The sequence below is a fragment of the Ostrea edulis genome, chromosome 2 (genome assembly GCF_947568905.1).
Source record: "Ostrea edulis chromosome 2, xbOstEdul1.1, whole genome shotgun sequence".
NCBI classification, from domain to species: Eukaryota; Metazoa; Mollusca; class Bivalvia; order Ostreida; family Ostreidae; genus Ostrea; species Ostrea edulis.
This window is the reverse complement of record NC_079165.1, coordinates 104,831,128-104,851,070: the sequence shown is the minus strand read 5'-3', so window position 1 is coordinate 104,851,070 and position 19,943 is coordinate 104,831,128. Positions and strand designations below refer to the sequence as shown.

The window sequence follows — 19,943 nt, the reverse complement described above, 5'->3', positions numbered from 1 at the left end:
TGGCCATTTTCTAGAATTTGGTAGTTTTGGCACAAAGGTTGAATATAAAAGATTATGAATAGTCTTAAAATTCTAATTTTCATATTAAATTATAAAACAGATCCCATATTTGTCATTTAAGAAAGAAAAAAATGAATAATGGACAATCCTAAGTGATTTTTATAATTGAACAAATCTGTAAAATTGTGTTTAAATTCAATGGTTTTTATGTCTTAATAACTTTTATTCGCATCCACCTCAAATAAAGTGACACAAGTTTTTAAAACAATTAATCTATGTTCTTCATAAATCTAAACTAAAACTTTTGAGAATCTGCCTATTTCATACAATTTGAAGTGAATGATTTATGGGGGGAAATGCATTCTGTTACCAAGAGTTATTCCCCTTTGAAACTCTTCAACGTGATAAGGCAGTAAAATTACATAGAAACACATATAATATGGCGGGATAATGTCTTACTGCATGCTGACAGAAGTTTAGACGAAGACATGTGGCATTCAAAATATTCTTTCCACTCACCCACACGAAAGAAGAAGGTGTGAGAGACATATCTCCGAGTACCAGCGTTCTAGTAATACAGGTAATTATTCTATTTACTTTGAAATCCATTCACACACCTAGAATTAATCAACTTGATCACAATCATTTGATGTCAAATGTTTTCATAGACATTGTGTACAATTATGGATTTCTCTAGATCTGCCAATAGCATGGCACATATGATGTGCGTGCGTGCTAAATATTCACCCTTCAACTCGCCACTGCTTCAGTTGTATTGATATGACGTCAAAATGTAGACTGTGGCGTCACACATTACAGTATAGTTAGATCTACTTAGGCCTAATGCAGCACACTTTATTCTGTTGGGGATCGTATGACTAGGATGAAATTGAGATAATAAATGCACAATCGTTATCATTATTTGTTTTATAATAGAAGGAAGTAATAGAATCATTAAAAAAAATCATAGATATTTATTCATTTGAAAAATGCATGACCTTTCGTTATTATACATATTACATAAAAGAAAAGAGATGCCCTGTTGTGATTAAGCCATTGCATACTTTTTTTCCCCATTGATACATGCCAAAACATTGAATAAGCTCTCCTTCGTGAAATAAAGTAATGGGTCATAACATTGAATTTTATCTCTAATCTTTTCTACTTGTATTAATTCGGGGGGGGGGGGGGGGGGGGGGGGGGGGTTTATACATGTACAGATACTCAACTGAGAAGTGAATTGAGGTGGGGACACTATTCAGTATTATTAGACATCCACGTATTAATTATTCTTTACTTTTGACGATACTTTAAAAAATTATCAATTCTATGAATAAATTCAATTAATTAAACAGAATTGAAATATTGTAGAAATACCAATGCTGATACACCTTAGACTATACATGTTATGCATGGGAATTTACTCTATTTTTCTTTCTTTTTTGTTCAGGTTGATTTTGTTTTCATTTTACACATGCCACTAACAAAACAAAAGTATTTATTAAGGACATACAAGCAACATTTCTGACATTGATTTTTTTCCCATCTTCTTGATATAAAAAGCTATCGTATGATTTCGGAAATAAATTCAAATTTTACCGGCCTGGGTAGCTTAGCGATTAGATAACCTATCTTGTAATGCAGGGGTCCTGGATTTGATCCATTCTTTGCTAAAATATATTTGTACTGTCCTTATATATACAACCTGATGTAATACATAACTTTTGATTGCAACAATATTAGAAACTATCAAAATACTGAGTACCAGTATGCTATCTCTAAAACAGACATGGTAATACGACGTACCCCAAGATTTATTTTTTTTTGTAGAAACGAGACAGAGTGCACATTCATGAAAATTGATATATATTATTGAGAAACGTCGCACAAGTCCTCAATTGATAAAATACCGCAAAACAATTCTCACTGTTTTGAATATTATAATTAACCCATGTGTTGATTAATTGAGGTAATATAATCACCTTAGAGTTTAGATGAAACTAAATCTAGATAAGAATACATGTATTTAAGTAAGTTATTGCCTACCGTAAGAAAAGGGTTTGAATAAGATTTCATTCAAACATATAATTTAAGGAATACATATTACAGCTACATGTAGTAGTAGATGTAGATGACATGGGGAGAACAAGTAATACATTTGAGATGGGACATAAGATTTTGAAACTGCTGACTCCAATGTACATATCAAATTGTGCAGTTTCATGCAAGGTGAAGACAACGAACAGTGATCAATCCCATAACTCCCACAAGCAATACAAAATAGATAGTTGGGCAAACACGGACCCCTGGACACACCAGAGGTGGAATCAGGGCCCATATTTACTAAAGGACGTAAACGTAGCGTAAATCTAGACGTAGCGTACGTTTACGTGTGGGACGGTATTCACGAACAGTCGTAGACGTAGATTTACGTCAGAAATAAGCGTAACTCTACGTGTGCTACACTAGTACACGTAACCTGATCGTAACTTTAAGAATAAACAAAGCAAATGGCGACTTGTCATTTTTATCGATAATTTCTTGCGTAAAGACCTTACAAACCCTCTATATGCATATAAGCTGGTTAGTAATACACAAATTAATTGTATTTATTCAGATTATCGTTTTCTTTGAGATCATCTGCAATTGTGTGACAATTCTCAAAATTTTGAGCCCGATCTAATTTACCTTGTGGCAGATCTCAATCTGATTTAAAATCAAACCTCTCACTTCGCTCGATATACGGACAGTCGCTGTCCGTATATCGAGCAAAGTGCGAAATTTGATTTTAATCACACTGGGTGGATCTAACCTTGCCTTTAGAAATAATTGGGAAGCTTTTTATTTTAGTCATGCAGGTTATTTAAAAAAAAAAAGAACATTTGCCATTTATCTTATTATATAGGGTAGGTCTAGCATCTTTCAGGGAAATACATTTTTTTAATTTTCCAAACATGGTGGAATTAATGTATATATATGCAATCAAACATGCAATGTTTTAGATTTGAAAAGAAGAGAGTCACTGTGTGTACAAGAATACATGGTGATCGACAGCTATAGAAAAACTATTTCTACTTATAGATATGTGATCTTTACTTTGTGGTTATAAGCAAATATTGGTAGTCCAAATAACTATTTGTTACATTGTTACTTACACAACAGGGAAATGAGCCTCTAAATAAATATTTCTTTAAAAAAAAAAGATATGCATTTCATTCCAAGAATACAATTTGGTGTAATTTGTTTCAGAGAGCAATTGTGATGCCTACTAGTGTAGTCATGTGTAGACTTTCAATCTTTCAGAGTGCCATTTCCTTTAACTATAATCCTACAGGAGTCAAACCTTCATTGATAATGCATATATATGAATCTTTCTACCATTCATGATTTGTATGTAATTGACTTTTATATGTGATTAGCTAGGTAAAAGTCTTTGCAGTGTATATTATCAAACTCCAAGGATGATGCCTTCAACATACATATTATTTTGTTGAAGTCCACCCCACCCCCACCCCCCCACCCCCAATTTACAAAAATCTCACTGATAAAAGTTCATTCTGAAGGCTTCTCACATTAAACCAACATATGTACTAATGCTCCTCTTTACAAATTTTAACCCACCAGACAACTTGTTGACAAATATTTAAGATTTATTTATTATGTCATCATTTTAATATCAAGATGTTAAAATCATTCTAGAAATGGAAGTAATGCATGTACATGTCAATATCAATAACAACATGAAAATTCATCTGAGAATTTATCTATTAACAAATATAATTACATGTACATAATTGTATGCATAACAATGCATGTACATGTACTTAATTTCTTAAACATGTATTGTAACAAATTCTATTTTGCTGAATATCAAACTTTTTTTTTTTTACTGTCAATTTTTAAATGTCCATATGATATATAAATGAATAAATAAATATATAAGATGACATCAATGTAGCAGATGGACCATCAGCATGGATTGATCAGTGGGTAGAGTACCAGACTACGGGTCATGGGTTAGATTCTCAATCCTGTCATATATTTTTGAATCATTCCTCTGCTCGTCCTTTTACACAATCATGGCAATGGAAGATGAACATTTCTCGGTTTCGCAAAAGATTTTTCAGGCCATTACAGCAATGTACCCATAGACCTAGAAAAATAATAGTATTACATTGATTTAAATAAACAACTGTCATTACACTGCAATCAAATTTCATAAGGCTTGAAAAATACATGCAACATAATTGTTAGTTAAATAAACTGTAAAATTGTGATAATACTGATTTTATTTACTGTATATTCATCTACCGTACACCATATCTGGGAAGATATCATTAAGTATCACCTACAATTTCTAATTTTAATGATTTATAACCCAAGAGCCCATATTAAGAAAAAGATTTCAAATGACCCCAAGGTCAACTTCAGTATTTTTTCATTAACCATTCCCCTTGTAATGAAATTGGCTTCTTTCCAAACCAGAAAAAAATACTTTTTAACCAAGAATGGTAAGTTTCAGTTAAGGTCATTCACGTTTATAAATAAAAAATAATTTTTTGTGACATTTCAGGTACAATTCACTTGCATTCTATTTTCTTTCTACAAAATTCTCAGGTTTAATTAGTCTAGAGTTAACATATTTTGATAGTTCCTGGTTGTGGCAAGTAAAAATGTAAAATCAGCTGATATGTACTGCAGTAAGGTATATGAATGGGATTTTACTGTAGCAAAGAAGGTGAGAAAAATCTTTAGCACAATTGAGTATTGAACCTGGTACCTTTGCACTGAGCTACTCAGGCTGACATATAGTACATGGTAGTACAACATTATAAATTTAAAGGGGCATATTTGCTGTGAAAGTGATGGCAACCATTTTTATCTCTCAAAATCTCCCAATGGCAAAGGAATATGTATTACTGACTAAGAAAAATATTTCTTTAGTAAAATAAAAAAACCAAAAAAACACAACAGAAACCTAACAAGAGGCCCACAGGCCTTATCGGTCACCCGAATACTAGTGGAAAAGTATCATTACTTCCATGGACTATGAAATCTAGAAAAAATTTCCTGTTCTAAATATCTAAGCTAATTATATTCTAATGTTCAGCAACAGTATAAAACAAGATGTGTTCTTAAAACTTCACATCCCTCAAAGTGCATACACTGATGAAAGGCTTTAAATAGGTGTATTCACATGAAAACATCAAAAGATATGACTAATTTGGACTCATCTTAAAGTCATAACCCTGGGTTGTGAAATTCACCATTTTTTGTACATCCTTTTCTGCATTTATATTTTATACAGTATCAGCAAACTTACACATAAATACTATATACTAAGTTTGGCCCCACCCTGGGGTCAAAACCCTTACTCTGGGGGAAATCAAATTTACAATTTTGGTAAAAGACTACCTCCTCTATCCATTTAGTTTCAATTTAGTATCAATAGCATTAAAGAAGATGTAATTTAAGTGTTTTATACACATAAACACTATATAACAAGATTTGCCCCGCCCTGGGGTCAAAACCCCTACCCCGGGGATCATGAAATTTACAATTTTGGTAGAGGCCTGCCTGCTCTACATCACTATGCATTTAGTTTTTCTTATATGTGTGTGTTTCTTGATAAGAAGATTTTTGAAAATTAGTCCCCCTTGTCCCAATGATGCTTCATACCAAATTTGAAAAGAATTGGACTGGTAGTTATTAAGAAGTTAAAAATGTTCAATTGTTAACGCACGACAAATGAAAACTAATTGCAATAGGTTACCGAGTAAACTCAGGTGACCTAATAAAAGTACATTTGATAACCGCTTTTAGTGTAAAGAAATATATAAAGAAGAATTATTGGCTTGCAAGATAATAATTATTTAATCACCAAAATTACATATATTCATTTGCTTGCTTTGAGATTAAAAGGTGTTTCAAATAACTGAATACATGTGTTATTACTGATCAGAAATATATAATATAGAGCAATTTTTATTGAGTGTTGATTTCAAATTTTGGTGACAAAATTACAGCTATTATTTTGGAAATCATGCAAGAATTTTTAATATCGAGGAGATAAAAAATAACATTTCAAAGAAACATAGTGTATGTCCTTAGATTGGTTAAATTTCTATTTGCCAAAAAGGTGAAGATATGCTTAGACAGACAGGTACAAAACATGCAAAATGGACAAACTTTGATCATAAAAACTCATAAATTTATGTTCTTAAATCTTTGCCTAAGGATTTAATCATCAATGCATTACAAAAATCATTACATCATGTACCATAATTTGTTTTGGATTTTTTTTTAAACTTTGTAAGCACAGAAATGATTAAATGTGTACAAACAGTGGATATACTTACATCATATAATATATTATATGTACTGTACATCTTGCATCCCAGTCCTAACCCTGAGGCATCATGGAAAATCTTTCAGGAGAGGACATGAAGAGAAATGTATCTAAATCAAGGAATGCTGCTGTCTTTTGGCAATTTATTTCTTGACCACCTTTATGACCCTTTGAAAAATAACAGAGGTCAGCTAACTTGGATATCTAGTGCATTATATCACACCTAATATCTCCAATTAATATATAGTCAATGTTATTCTACATTAAATAAATTAACACTGACTTCACACAGTTGTACAACTGTATTTGAATGCGATTTTGTTTCACAATATTTTCTGAAAGTTTTGCACATGGATGTGGACAAGCAATAATTGAAATGATGCTAAAAGAGACTGTAACTGTCCTCATCTGGTACCGAGTCCATTCACCCTATCTACCTGTTCGCCCAGAGTATATATTGTTAAAGCAATAATAATTTTCATATTTTATAACCATGCAATAGAGGGGCACGTACAAATCACACATTTTAGAATAAGTGCCTGTATATATAATGTATATTTTAGATTCATTTTTCACCAATATTCTTGTTTTTCTTTTTGCGAAATGATGTGAAAGCATGTGCGTACTTGTGTACAGGTAGCTATGATACTGCTTTGATGTTGTTCCAGTCATGAAATTAAAAAAATGGGATAAATAATTTTGAATTTCAATTGTGGTATTGTCAAAAGTTTGAAGTTACCATGTACGCAAATGAGCTTGTGTCTTAATGTGTTAATAGTGCATGGGCACATATCAAATTGTAAATAACTTACACATATGTATATGTGCTCACTATTTAGAAATTAAGATCCAGGCATTATAGCAGCTACATAGGTTGAGAACAAAATGAATAAGGGACTGTGATTTTACCATGTGTGTCATGTACTGAATCCCCTTGAAGTCAATTTAACATTATTTAGGGGCCTAGTGACGAGTAGTCAGTGGTAAAACATTTAAGGTTATTACTACACAAACAACTTAACTTACTTGTCAGTCCATGCCGACTTCTTTTTGAAGACCTACAGCATCGCAGATCCATGCACAAGTCAAATGCGTTAAATTTGATGAACCTTCCATTTGGATTTGTAAACAACACTGAATAGCGGTACAGTTGATCGACATGCCGTTGGCAGGCATACGTATACGTTGAAATTCGTTGCTTTCTCACAAAGTTCTGTGTTCTTTTTCGTCATAATGCGGCGGTAGCGCAGGGAAGTCAAAGTAAATGAGCAAATTCACACTTTTTACGCTTCGAAGTGAAAATAGCCACTGCGCACGCGTACGTGCAATCGTACATCGTAAGTTACGTTTGCGGCTACGAACGGTTTTGTAAATACCATTTCACGAGTACGTAACTCTAATCTTAAGTCAGACGTAAATCCTACGTTTACGTCTACGAACTTTAGTAAATATGGGTCCAGGTGCCTAGGAGGAGTAAGCATCCCCCGTTGACCGGTCACACCCGCCGTGATCCCTATATACTGATCAGGTAAACGGAGTTATCCGCAGTTAAAATCAGTGTGCCAAGTACGGCTTAACAATAGGTATGAAACACGTCAGACAGCATTTGACCCAATGCGAGGTTGTACTGACGAATTAGATCGTTATAACGACCATAGAACATGCGAAATGCTGACTTCAATCGAGACTGTTGAAACCCCTGTACCATCAACTTGTTTGTCAGTAGCTTACCTCGATTTAAAAACTGACTATACGCAGAACAAGCTCTTGCATATCGAATCAGTTGAGATATATAAACACCATATGCAGGTGATAATGGAATATTGCTACATAAATATGGGAAGTTGACGATGGAGAAGCTGAAATCATCCCGTTTGTCATACAGTTGAGTTGTCAGTTTGCCGTTAATGTCTACTTTCAATAAAATATCTAAGTATGAAGCAGAAGTGGACGACTCTGTGGTGTCCTTTATTTCGAGCTCACAGGGATATATCAAATCGACATATGAATGAAAGCTATTATTGTTAATAGACAAAACGTCATCGATATATCTAAATGTCGAATTGAAGGCCACAGCAAGAGATTTTTTCTTCTCATGTAGAAGTTTTTGAATAAATTCTGCTTCATATGAATATAGAAACAGGTCAGCTAACAAGGGAGCACAATTCGTGCCCATGGGAATTCCAACAGACTGTTGGAAGACCTGATCACCAAAGACCACGAAGATATTGTCAATGAGGAACTCTAGCATATTTTTTTAATTTCAACTTCAGAGTACTTGTGCGTGGAATCAGAGTGGTGTTTAACAAAGTTAGTTTTTGAATGACTGATCACTAGATATGAATATTTCCGTTTTCCGTTTTTGTTGAAGAAGAAACTGTCTATGATGTCAAAAAGTCTAGTCTTTAATTTATCGTGAGGAATGGTCGTGTATAGTGTTAAAAAGTCATAGGTTTTAATGTTATTGATTTGGGAAAAATTCTGCGATTTCAAGTTTACTAAAAGTTTTTTAGAATTTTTTAGAATCCACATTTGATTAACACCACTTCTGGCATATGTAGTCGCACAGTAAGTTTGAAGTTTCTCCTTCACAGCTGTTAATATTTTCGTGAGGATCAAAGATAGGGGCTTGGTAGAGCACTTACTGGATCCAGCAATGTATCTTTGTTTGTAAGGGTTTTTATGTAGTTTAGGAATCCAGTATAGGTACGGTAACTCATATTCATTCGACCCATTGACTGGGATATTAAATGTGTCTAAAACTGAAGCATGGTTTTGAAGAATTTCATCTTTTGAGTTGGAGTATAAGTATGATTACCAAAATATCTAAAATATATGACCAAGTCGGTCCTCCGTAATTAATTTCAATCACCTAAAATCACTCTGCTCTTTTTACGTGTACCGCGTTTATAGTCTCTATTTGTTTATATTGTATAAAGAGCCTCATGTACCATACGGTGGTGCGAGAAAATAAACTGAACTTGAACTTCAAACACTATAACATCTTGGGAATCTTCGTACCTAGAACAAGACTAGAACCATTAAGGGATGAGAGCAATAATTGAATTGAAGCATGCATTAATTCATTTGATGAGAGTAATAATTGATTTAATTGGCACATTAATTCAATTAAAGAGAGCAATAATTAAATTGATATCTTTAAATAATTGAAGATACATGTATCTTCAATTATTTGAGTTTATGTTAATTTGGCGCTCCATACAAATTGAATCTTATATGTGGAGAATTGTGATGTATGCTATGGCAATGTAACATCAAAAGGGGAAGGGGTTCCACTAAAAAGTGATGGTATTAAACAATTTCTATGTGAGTTTTAAATAATTTCTGAAAAGTGGGGGTTGGAAGTTGTTTCCCATAGGCCCGTCACAGTAAGGTTTAGATTTCAGTTTGTTCAATTCTTTATTGTCCTTGAGTTATACAGTACAACTCATCGGAATACATCTAGTACATGTACAAGTGTATACACAATATATCTAATTGTATAAGATAAACAACAGGTGAGTGGACAGGAGAAGATAGGAGGAAAAGAAAATACAAATATAAAATCATACACATGTAATCACATTATGAGATGCACATCTTATTAGAAAAATACTATAATTATACATTGACTTACAATGATTTTTTCACTTGGGAACTATTCTTGAATGAGACATCTTGTACCCTATAAATAAATATTGACACAACTTTATTTTAGTCATTCTTTATTGAAATGAGTCCCTTTTACAGATAAAGATGAGAGAAGAGGTATAATCATGGAAATGTTTATCCAAGTACATTAATGCCAAATATATCCCGAGTTGTTAAAGACAGACACTATGTTCATCTCAGTCATATTGTTTTCTTCTAGTCCAAAAAGAAATAACTCATCTATCTTACGGAATCTCAACAACAAAAAACCAACCAAAAAAAACCCACTTTCATGTTCAGCATTGTTGTTTGAATAAAATGTAATTTTGAAATAGACATTCATCATAAATACACACAAATTTTAAGACTCACACTGATTTTCTTGAATACATGGGGAATCATTGGATAGTAATGCATCAATTATTTTATACAAAACCTAAATACATGTATACATATCTGATGCCCACCCCATCTCCCTATCTTTAATAATTTCTCAGGCACCTAATTTTCTCTTTACTTTTTCATGAAATTCAATTTTTGGTAAAAATCATTATCTTAATGAATAATGAACAATCATTGAACATTGTTTACTTTTATAGTGAGCGATTTAAAAGCATTTAAAAAGTAATATTCAGTTGATATTCCTATATAAAATGTTTATGTTGAAAGAAAGAAAAGGTAACTAATGCTACAGCTGGAAAAAAATGCCTGCTTCATTAAATGTTGCAGTTTTTGGCCTGAGAATGTAAAGATTATTTTTTGGAGGCCTGAGCCATGTTGCATTGAACAGCAACATACTTTGCAACACTTCACAGAAAAATATAAAAAAAAATGAAATGTTTTTTTAACTAAATGATTTTTGCACACAATTTCTTGTAGATTAAATGTCTGTAGAAGTGAATGATATACAATGAAACATAAGTGGAAGCATTCATGACACCACTGACATGGCTTACAAGGTACTCTGTGCCTGAAATACACACACTGTATTTTAATTGTAGGCTATCTATGATTAAAATTTCATCAACCTTCATATATATTTACAAAAAAAACAAAACAACAAAAACAAAAAACCAAATTTATGTAGTTTTTGTCTTTTCACAGTTACTAAGTTTTAGTATTATTTTATGCCCTTTTCTATGTATCTATTGTTCTTTGTAGTTTATTTTTCATGAAAAGCACTTTAGGGTAATTATCTTACTTAGGTAAAGCACTATATAAATGTACAATGATAACGATTCAATGGTCAATGATACCATTTGTACATATCATTAATTCCTCATACATATCTCAACACACATTACATGTCACAGTTCATCTAGATATCATTTCAATATAAATATACTGTTTGTTTCCCATCATTTGAATACAAATCACAAGCACACCACACACAATCTTTTGTATTTTTCTTAAATGTAACCATCATTTCACAATCACACCACATTGTTTTGTATTTTTAAAAAATGTAAATATAATGTTTGTTCCCCATCATTTCACAATCATGCACTATCTTCTGTATTTCTCTTCAATTTTTTCCACCAAGTTGGGCACATTTTGTATTTCAAAGTCCAAAAGCATCTGTCCCATGGCTTTCCCCTACAAGAAAGTCATATGTACTCTATTAAGTTTTCTGTTTGAACTTGAGCTGGATATCAAATTACATAAAATCCCAATATAATTTCATGTCAGATTGTTTCACAAAATTTCAATTATGTTTACAGTATATAAAATCGATCAGAATAAAAATAAAGAATTCTTGTGGCTTAATTACAATCTACAGATGAAAGTTTTTTAACATGTATACTAGATTTTCCCTTTACATGAGGGTCACTCCTTAGGCTATCCCCCCTCCTCCTAAACCATTCTGCAGAACAAAATTTATTCCCCACACACCAGGGACATAATACCTACAATTCCAATTTTTTAAAATGTTGATTTCATTTTTCTACAACAAAATAATTCTAAATACAATAAAAACTCTGAATCCAATTATGTAAAAAAAAAAACAAAAAAAAAAAAACAAAAACAAAAAAAACCCCAGTTTAAATAGATCCAATGAAGAGATAAACTTTAGATGTTAGTTGCTGTGTTGTGTTTTTTTAAAATAATAATTTCATGAAACTGTTTCTTTACAAAATATTCAAAATTTCTGTCAAAAATAAAGAAAATCTATCGCATAATGAACTTGATAAAGGATTCAATGAAAACAGAGTTATTGCCCTTGGATTCAATATTTTGAAACATATTGTATAACTTAGACTTTCGAATTATTTTATGTTTAACAAGATTTTTTTTTTTTTTTACAATAACCATTGGAAAAGACTTTAACAAAATGTATGGTAATATCAATCATAAATCTAAATAAATCATTGATTTTGTTAAATTTTATGATGTCACAGGAGGGTGGAATTACTTTAAATATTTATGGTCCAAATATTATGTTTAAAGTGAAATTTTTTGACGTAGACTTTGTAAAGCTGCTCAATATGCATTTTTTGTTGCCATGGCAACCAATTTAAATTCTATTCAAGATATAAAAAGTGCTATTTTTGTGTTTTAAATTAAAATAACATTTTTCTACCAATTAGTATAATCTTATAGATAATACTTTACGGCTCGGAATGCTGGAGAATAATACAGAGCGACATACAGATTTGTCTGAGCGATTGGACGAGTCTTGTGTATTCGGTCTCATTGTTTCGAGAGGGTCATGTTTACTGTTGGCATGTGTGGACTGGTGCATAACGGAACAATCAGCACTGACTGCATAGGTACAGTTAGCTTGTTCGTTCATCCACCTCGGATGGATGAGGGGTTCTCTGCGGGGAAATAGCTGAAGCATACGATTTTTGTGTTTTTGTGTTTGAAATTTGTTTCTGTAAGTTAACACATACTTTAGATACTCTTGATAGTTCGTCATTCATTTTCTTGCTCACAACTTGGTACTCAGTGAAATCAAGACCATCAAGTTTCTTCAAGTGTGCATTGGTGTTTTTGCGAGAAGTCTCGCATCATGTTGCGTGTGAAACAAAATCTGATTGTATTTTATTGGTTGTATCTGTAAGTGTTGTATTTTCTTATTTCAAGTCCTTGATTGATCTTTTGAGAGACTCTATTGTCTTAACATAGCTGGCCTGTGTTTCCTCAAGTTTGGTCACTCTCTGCAATAATACTTGAGTTAGCGATCGTAGTTCAATAAGCGATTGAGTCGGGAACTCATTGTAATGATCTTGTTTTGATTTATCAAACACATCAGATATATGTGAACTATCACCGTTGCAGAACAAGTAAAGTGCAAAACAGTCTCTAGCATATTTAGCGGAACTATAGTGTTACTTTTGGTTGTTTTTCTGGTAATAAGTTGGACACCCCTGAATATTTTTTGCTTTCACAAGTAGTGCATATCTATATTCTATAATTAGCTGTTCGTTGTTCGATGTCATCTCTAGAAGTTTTTGCACATATAAGTCTCTAGGGAGATTTTCAAGTACATGATCAAGCGATGCATAGTCATTTGGGCAATACGTTTCTATAGACTCCAATGTAGAGTGAGTGTCACTCATACTACCACATAAGCCATTAGTGACTGCTTGCACAAAGTCTGTGTTTTGAGGACAGTACGCAAAATCGGTGTTAGAAATACCCTGATTTTCTGATAGTACACAACTAAATTGTGAATCTTGACTACTTACGGGCAGGAGATTGGCTCCACAATTCTGTATTTCATGAATATCACTCTCAGGCGACTCTTGGGCGCCCTCACTGGACGACGCCATTACCCCCCCCCCCCCCCCCCCCCCCCCCATCATTTGAATACAAATCACAATCACACCACACACAATCTTTTGTATTTTTCTTAAATGTAACCATCATTTCACAATCACACCACATTGTTTTGTATTTTTAAAAAAATGTAAATATAATGTTTGTTCCCCATCATTTCACAATCATACACTATCTTCTGTATTTCTCTTCAATTTTTTTCCACCAAGTTTGGCACATTTTGTATTTCAAAGTCCAAAAGCATCTGTCCCATGGCTTTCCCCTACAAGAAAGTCATATACAGTACTCTATTTGGTTTTCTGTTTGAACTTGAACGGGATATCAAAATATATAAAATCCCAATATAATTTCATGTCAGATTGTTTCACAAAATTTCAATTATGTTTACGGTATATAAAATCGATCAGAATAAAAATAAAGAATTCTTGTGGCTTAATTACAATCTACAGATGAAAGTTTTTCAACATGTATACTAGATTTTCCCTTTACATGAGGGTCACTCCTTAGAGAGGCTACCCCCCCCCCCCCTCCTCCTCCTAAACCATTCTGCAGAACAAAATTTATTCCCCACACACCAGGAACATCATACTTACAATTCCAATTTTTTAAAATGTTGATTTCATTTTTCTACAACAAAATAATTCTAAATACAATAAAAACTCTCAATCCAATTATGTAAAAAAAAACAAAAAAAAACACAACACAGCAACTAACATCTAAAGTTTATCTCTTCATTGGATCTATTTAAACAGTATTTTATTATGAATAACATAATAAGGATTAGGCAGCAGGCAATGCCTATATAAGCCTCCTCCTTTAAGGTACAAGGTAAAGTCCACATAATCATACACACAAGAAATTACAATATAAATATGAAGTAAAAGGATAATAAGTCATTCCAAATATAATGATTATATAAGTATTATGACTTCTTGATATGAATAATAGGCTAACAAAATAGAAATGTGGGGTGGTTAATGGGATCTAAATGACATACAAAAGAGAAAAAATGAAATCAAATAAAAATAGTGAAAGAAAAACGAATAAGTACAACAGGAAAAAAATGGTGAAAAGAAAAAAAATGATACTCAGTGGAACAGATGGAACTTAATATTTACTTAAAACATGCCTCTCTCTTTTTCTCTCTTTCTCACTCTCTCTCTCCATGCACATAATGATAATTATATATGACTTGTTGTATTCATGTACATGTACTTTATTATGTGTACAAAAACCAATAAAAAAAGAAAAGAAAGATTGAGAGTACCGACTTAACATATTAAGAATAGACATACATAACAAACACACATGTATCAAATGCATTTTTAAAATCTTTTGCTTTCTATAATATATTTCTGAACATACTGCTAAAGTATTAATTAAATTCAATTATATATATATAAAAAAACAAACAAAAAAACACAGAAGCTATATTTTTTAACACTTATAAAAATAACTAAGTATAATTCAACATTAATTAAAATCTTTAATGTGTTAAAATTGACTCAAACATAATTGTATAATTGTATGAAATTGACCATCATTAACTTCCAGAGTAACTAACAAGTGACACTAATGCCCTCATTTAGGTCTGTAATTAAACAACCAAGCTGTGGACTATAGACCAGTGTTTATACAGGGGAGTCCTCCTTTGATCTCCGTAGGCTAATTACCCAATTTTGGCCTCATGAGTTTGATTGATGAGAGTCCATGAGTAACTCCAAATAAACACAGTACCTATATAAGAGGGGTGTTTTTTAAAGTTGCATCAAAACTGAACTTTGCTTCACACATTGATATTGTCCTGATCTCTCTGAAACCAAAATGGAAAATATTGATATTGCCCACAGTCTGCTGAGACAACTTAGATACCATGAAAGAGCCAGGCAAGAGATTGTTCTGTTAGGTATGCTTTTATTGAACATGCTATTGTGTTAAATGATACAAGGTATAATTAACCTTATATAAGAAACATGGGATTCTTTACACCCAACCCCAATTCCTATCATTTTCTAATATTAAATACAGTGTAACTCGACATGTATATCATTTCATCAAAAAATATTCAGAGGATTACTTGTACTTGAACATCATCTGTACATTTGTCTTAAAAAATTATTTCACAACTGAGGAACAAAAATAATTATTATAGTTGCTTAATTGTAACCATATCTTAATTTGAGGGATAATTGGGAATTTGAGAATATAGTATATATCTATTATTTGTTATTTTTTAAGATTAGAACTCAACCCCCCCTCCCCCAATCAATTGTGAATATAGATAAAGAAATTGCTCCAAAACGGTATTAAATTAATTGCTTAGTATGCTGTAATAGGGTTTTCATAAATAAAGGATATATGATCTGTAAGTTATACTGATACAATGCAATACTGAATTTACAAAGAGATCCAAACTAGCAGGGATTCTTAATGAGGGTGGGGGGGGGGGGGGTAAATCTCTATCAGACAACAATATAATGTAAAATTGTTAGATGTCTTGTACCGATGTTTAGTTCAGTCAATCCCTATCAACAATAAACATGATGATGATGTGTAATGTACTTTTATAACACTCTAATGTAAGACACAGGATATTTTAATGTGATTAATGCAATTTCTGTTTTTGTTTTTCAGATAAGTTGATTCAGAGACATCAACGTCAGATTGAAAGGTCTCTCCAGCTAGGCCGAAAAGAACAAGCTCTTCATTACATGGGATGCAAGACAGTGGTCCACACCGTAATGTACTTCTACAAACAATACTACGTCCGCAGCTGGCTACAGGCGCAGGTTCATTCCTGGGAAATCTTGCGCGCCGTGGATACCGACTGCGATCCCCCTAACTTCGTGTCAGCCACGCTAAACTTCCAGAACGAGAGGATACAACCCTATAAGTATCATCAGGCACAAGTTGCTGCCCAGTGTAGTTTCTCAAGGGCAAGTTAGAGTGATCTGTGTTTGCAGTACTTGTTTGATATTTGACAGCAATTTTGTCTTATTGGGATTTAGAACTGGACTCTGAATGCTGTGAGAACTTTGCGTGAATCAAAAAAAAAGTGGGATACGATGTAACACTTTAATTCTGACATTTGGATTTAATTCTACTGAGTTTTATTAATCTAATCTGAGCAGTTAGGAGAATTGTATGTGCATAAATTGTGCTATACTATTACTGTTAAAATGTTATTGTGCAAGTGCTTATGAGACTAATAATAAATTGTAAACCAATATATTTTTTACTCATTTCTCATGAGCATAAAATAGAGATACAAATGTGACACATTGGTGTTCTGAAGGTTGTCTAACATTGACAACGTATATAAAATATGTAGGTATACAAAGTCAAAGTCCAGCTTTAGAGGGATAATTAAAAATTATTTTTGATTCATATATATCAAAAATACCTTTGTACTTTCTTGTGAGTAGGTAAATGTTCCTTCTCAAAGAGATGAGAAAAATAGCTTTCGACAGCCTCTGGAGTTAAGGCTTGTATGAGATAGGACAAACTATCAGGATGTCTGGCATTGGCAACCACACCAACAAAACCACATAAAGTCCATGTTGACGAAGTTCCTGAATATAAGGGTCATATATTTCCCCGCCAGAGGAAATTATATCAGTACATAGTACCCAAAGTTACCATGGCTACTTAATTCCATCATGCGGCGTATGTGTAAATCTCTATGACAAAATAATAATAATGTTTCTCAAATGATCATTTATAAATTATTTTCTTTGATATCATAAAAGTCTACAATTTTTATATATACATAATCACAAGTATTACATATGTAGTATGCGCTACGGTTAATTTCCATCAAAATTATGTTGTGACCATGTAATCTCTGCGAATCTTGCTGGGGAAAGTAGGATTTATTTTGATCATTGTTTGTGAATAGTATCCTCAAAGACAAGGTTATTCGACATGAACGAAGGTAGAAATTTTTATGACATTCACAAGCATTTTTAAAAAGAAACCTGACAATGCTCTCTAGTTACATGTATACACTTTATATTTCAATGCTATATAACATCTACTTGCGCTGATAGAGCGATTTATCGCATGAACTTTGAAATGTAGAGAATAAAAAAGGGTTCTTTTCTAGTATATCTTAAAATAGTCTTAATTTTGTCTGGGGAATATCTGCATAACGTCGACATAAAACAGATTTATTACTGTCATTTTTATTAACTTTACGGTACCCCCCCCCCCCCCCCCCCCTTTTAGATCCACCACTGACTGGGCTTTATATTGTCGCGAAGGTTACAGTTGTATGTTCAACTATGTAAACAAACATCAAACAATGGAGCAAGAAGAGGGAATTTATTTCAAAGATGTAGTATATATGTATAAGACAGGTTCGGGCTAATGTAACAATGAATCTATGACGAAGCAGGACCGTGGAAAACCCGCCGGGATATTGAAAATATTGTATTGAATTTAGAAAAAAAAAAAGAAAAAGAAAAAACTCAACATCTTAATTTCTAATAAATGTGATACTACAATACTTGACAAATAAATATAAGTATCATTTATCATTTTGGGGGCTAGAATTGTATCTTATTCATGAAAATGCTCAATGCACTCTTCAAAAGGTGTACAATTATATTATTATTATTCTTTATTGCTGAAGACATACGTCTTATGGCATACATGTTTACAAAAATAATAAACAAGTTAACAATTGTATAGTATGGCGTGACATTATATGGTATGTTACACAATACTGATGTGAATTTATAGACAGAGAATGCTATAAAAGTAAATCATTACGTAAATTAAAGGCACAGTAAAGATATTTCCCCAAATTACACAACTCTGAAATTTTTTTACACTTAATAATTGTATAAGTTTAAAAACAGATGGGTTTTTCCAATAATACTTCTTGATATAATTCCTCCGCAATTCAATAAAGTAAGGGCATTTTAAAATTAAATGAAATGAAATTCATCCTCAATATCTAAATTACAAAGTTTACAATAGCGGTTATTTCTTGCTACATTAAAATGACGTCCACTCTCAATGGCAAGATTATGCGAAGACATTCTAATTCTACTAATATGTTTTTTATAAACATGTGGTATAGCCTTCATCAAGTAAAATTGCAATGAAAAATAGTCATAAATGTACATATAAATTTTACATCTTGGTGAGGAGTTGATTTGTTCAACAATACTCTGCACAAAAATATCAGAAATTCTTTGCTTAATTATTGGGAAATACGCCATTATATTCTTGATTACACCAAATATGACCCAAACCTATATCAAATAGTTTGTGTTTTATATGGATAGCCCAATTAATCACACGATTTTAACCCTTGTCTGCTTCTTCACGTAAACTTTTGTAACATGTTTTCAAAATACAATTTTCACTTTGTAATAATTTAAACCAAAATTTAAAAATTCTAAACCAGCGAACAATGTTCATGGGCAGTCTGCCTGTTTCTACATACACCATAGCATTATTTGTATTTTTCCTGACACCCAGTACAGACTTCAAATATTCCAAGTGCACTTTTTCAACATCTTTTGCACTATGGCTACCCCAAACTTCACAACTGTAATTAAGTATATAAAACAAAGTGACAAATCGCATAAATGATTTAATTCTTTTTTATCATCTGATAAAAGTTTAAAATGTGAATTTATTTCAATTTATTATAGTAAAAACTAATAAACTATCAAAGAAATATATAGGTCATCACACTTTTTAAGATGCGAGACATACATACACAAAATCATATACCAATGTCGTAAAATTGCAATTTTCCTTCAACAGCATCATGAAAATTTCACAAAAACTGGTTAAAACAATGTAATAGTATTTATAATAATTTCATGAAACTGTTTCTTTACAAAATATTCAAAATTTCTGTCAAAAATAAAGAAAATCTATCGCATAATGAACTTGATAAAGGATTCAATGAAAACAGAGTTATTGCCCTTGGATTCAATATTTTGAAACATATTATTGGTTATTCATGTATAACTTAGACTTTCGAATTATTTTATGTTTAACAAGATTTTTTTTTTTTTTTACAATAACCATTGGAAAAGACTGAACAAAATGTATGGTAATATCAATCATAAATCTAAATAAATCATCGATTTTGTTAAATTTTATGATGTCACAGGAGGGTGGAATTACTAGCTGTATG

General features: G+C 32.2%; 1 long non-coding RNA gene across 1 annotated transcript; it reads left to right on the top strand.

Annotated features, from left to right (window-relative positions):
• The first annotated feature begins 412 nt into the window (after window positions 1-412).
• LOC130052041 (uncharacterized) lies at window positions 413-17,012 on the top strand. The gene is made up of 2 exons (XR_008800383.1): window positions 413-580; window positions 16,418-17,012. It is a non-coding gene; the product is annotated as an uncharacterized LOC130052041 (long non-coding RNA).
• The last annotated feature ends 2,931 nt before the right edge of the window (window positions 17,013-19,943 follow it).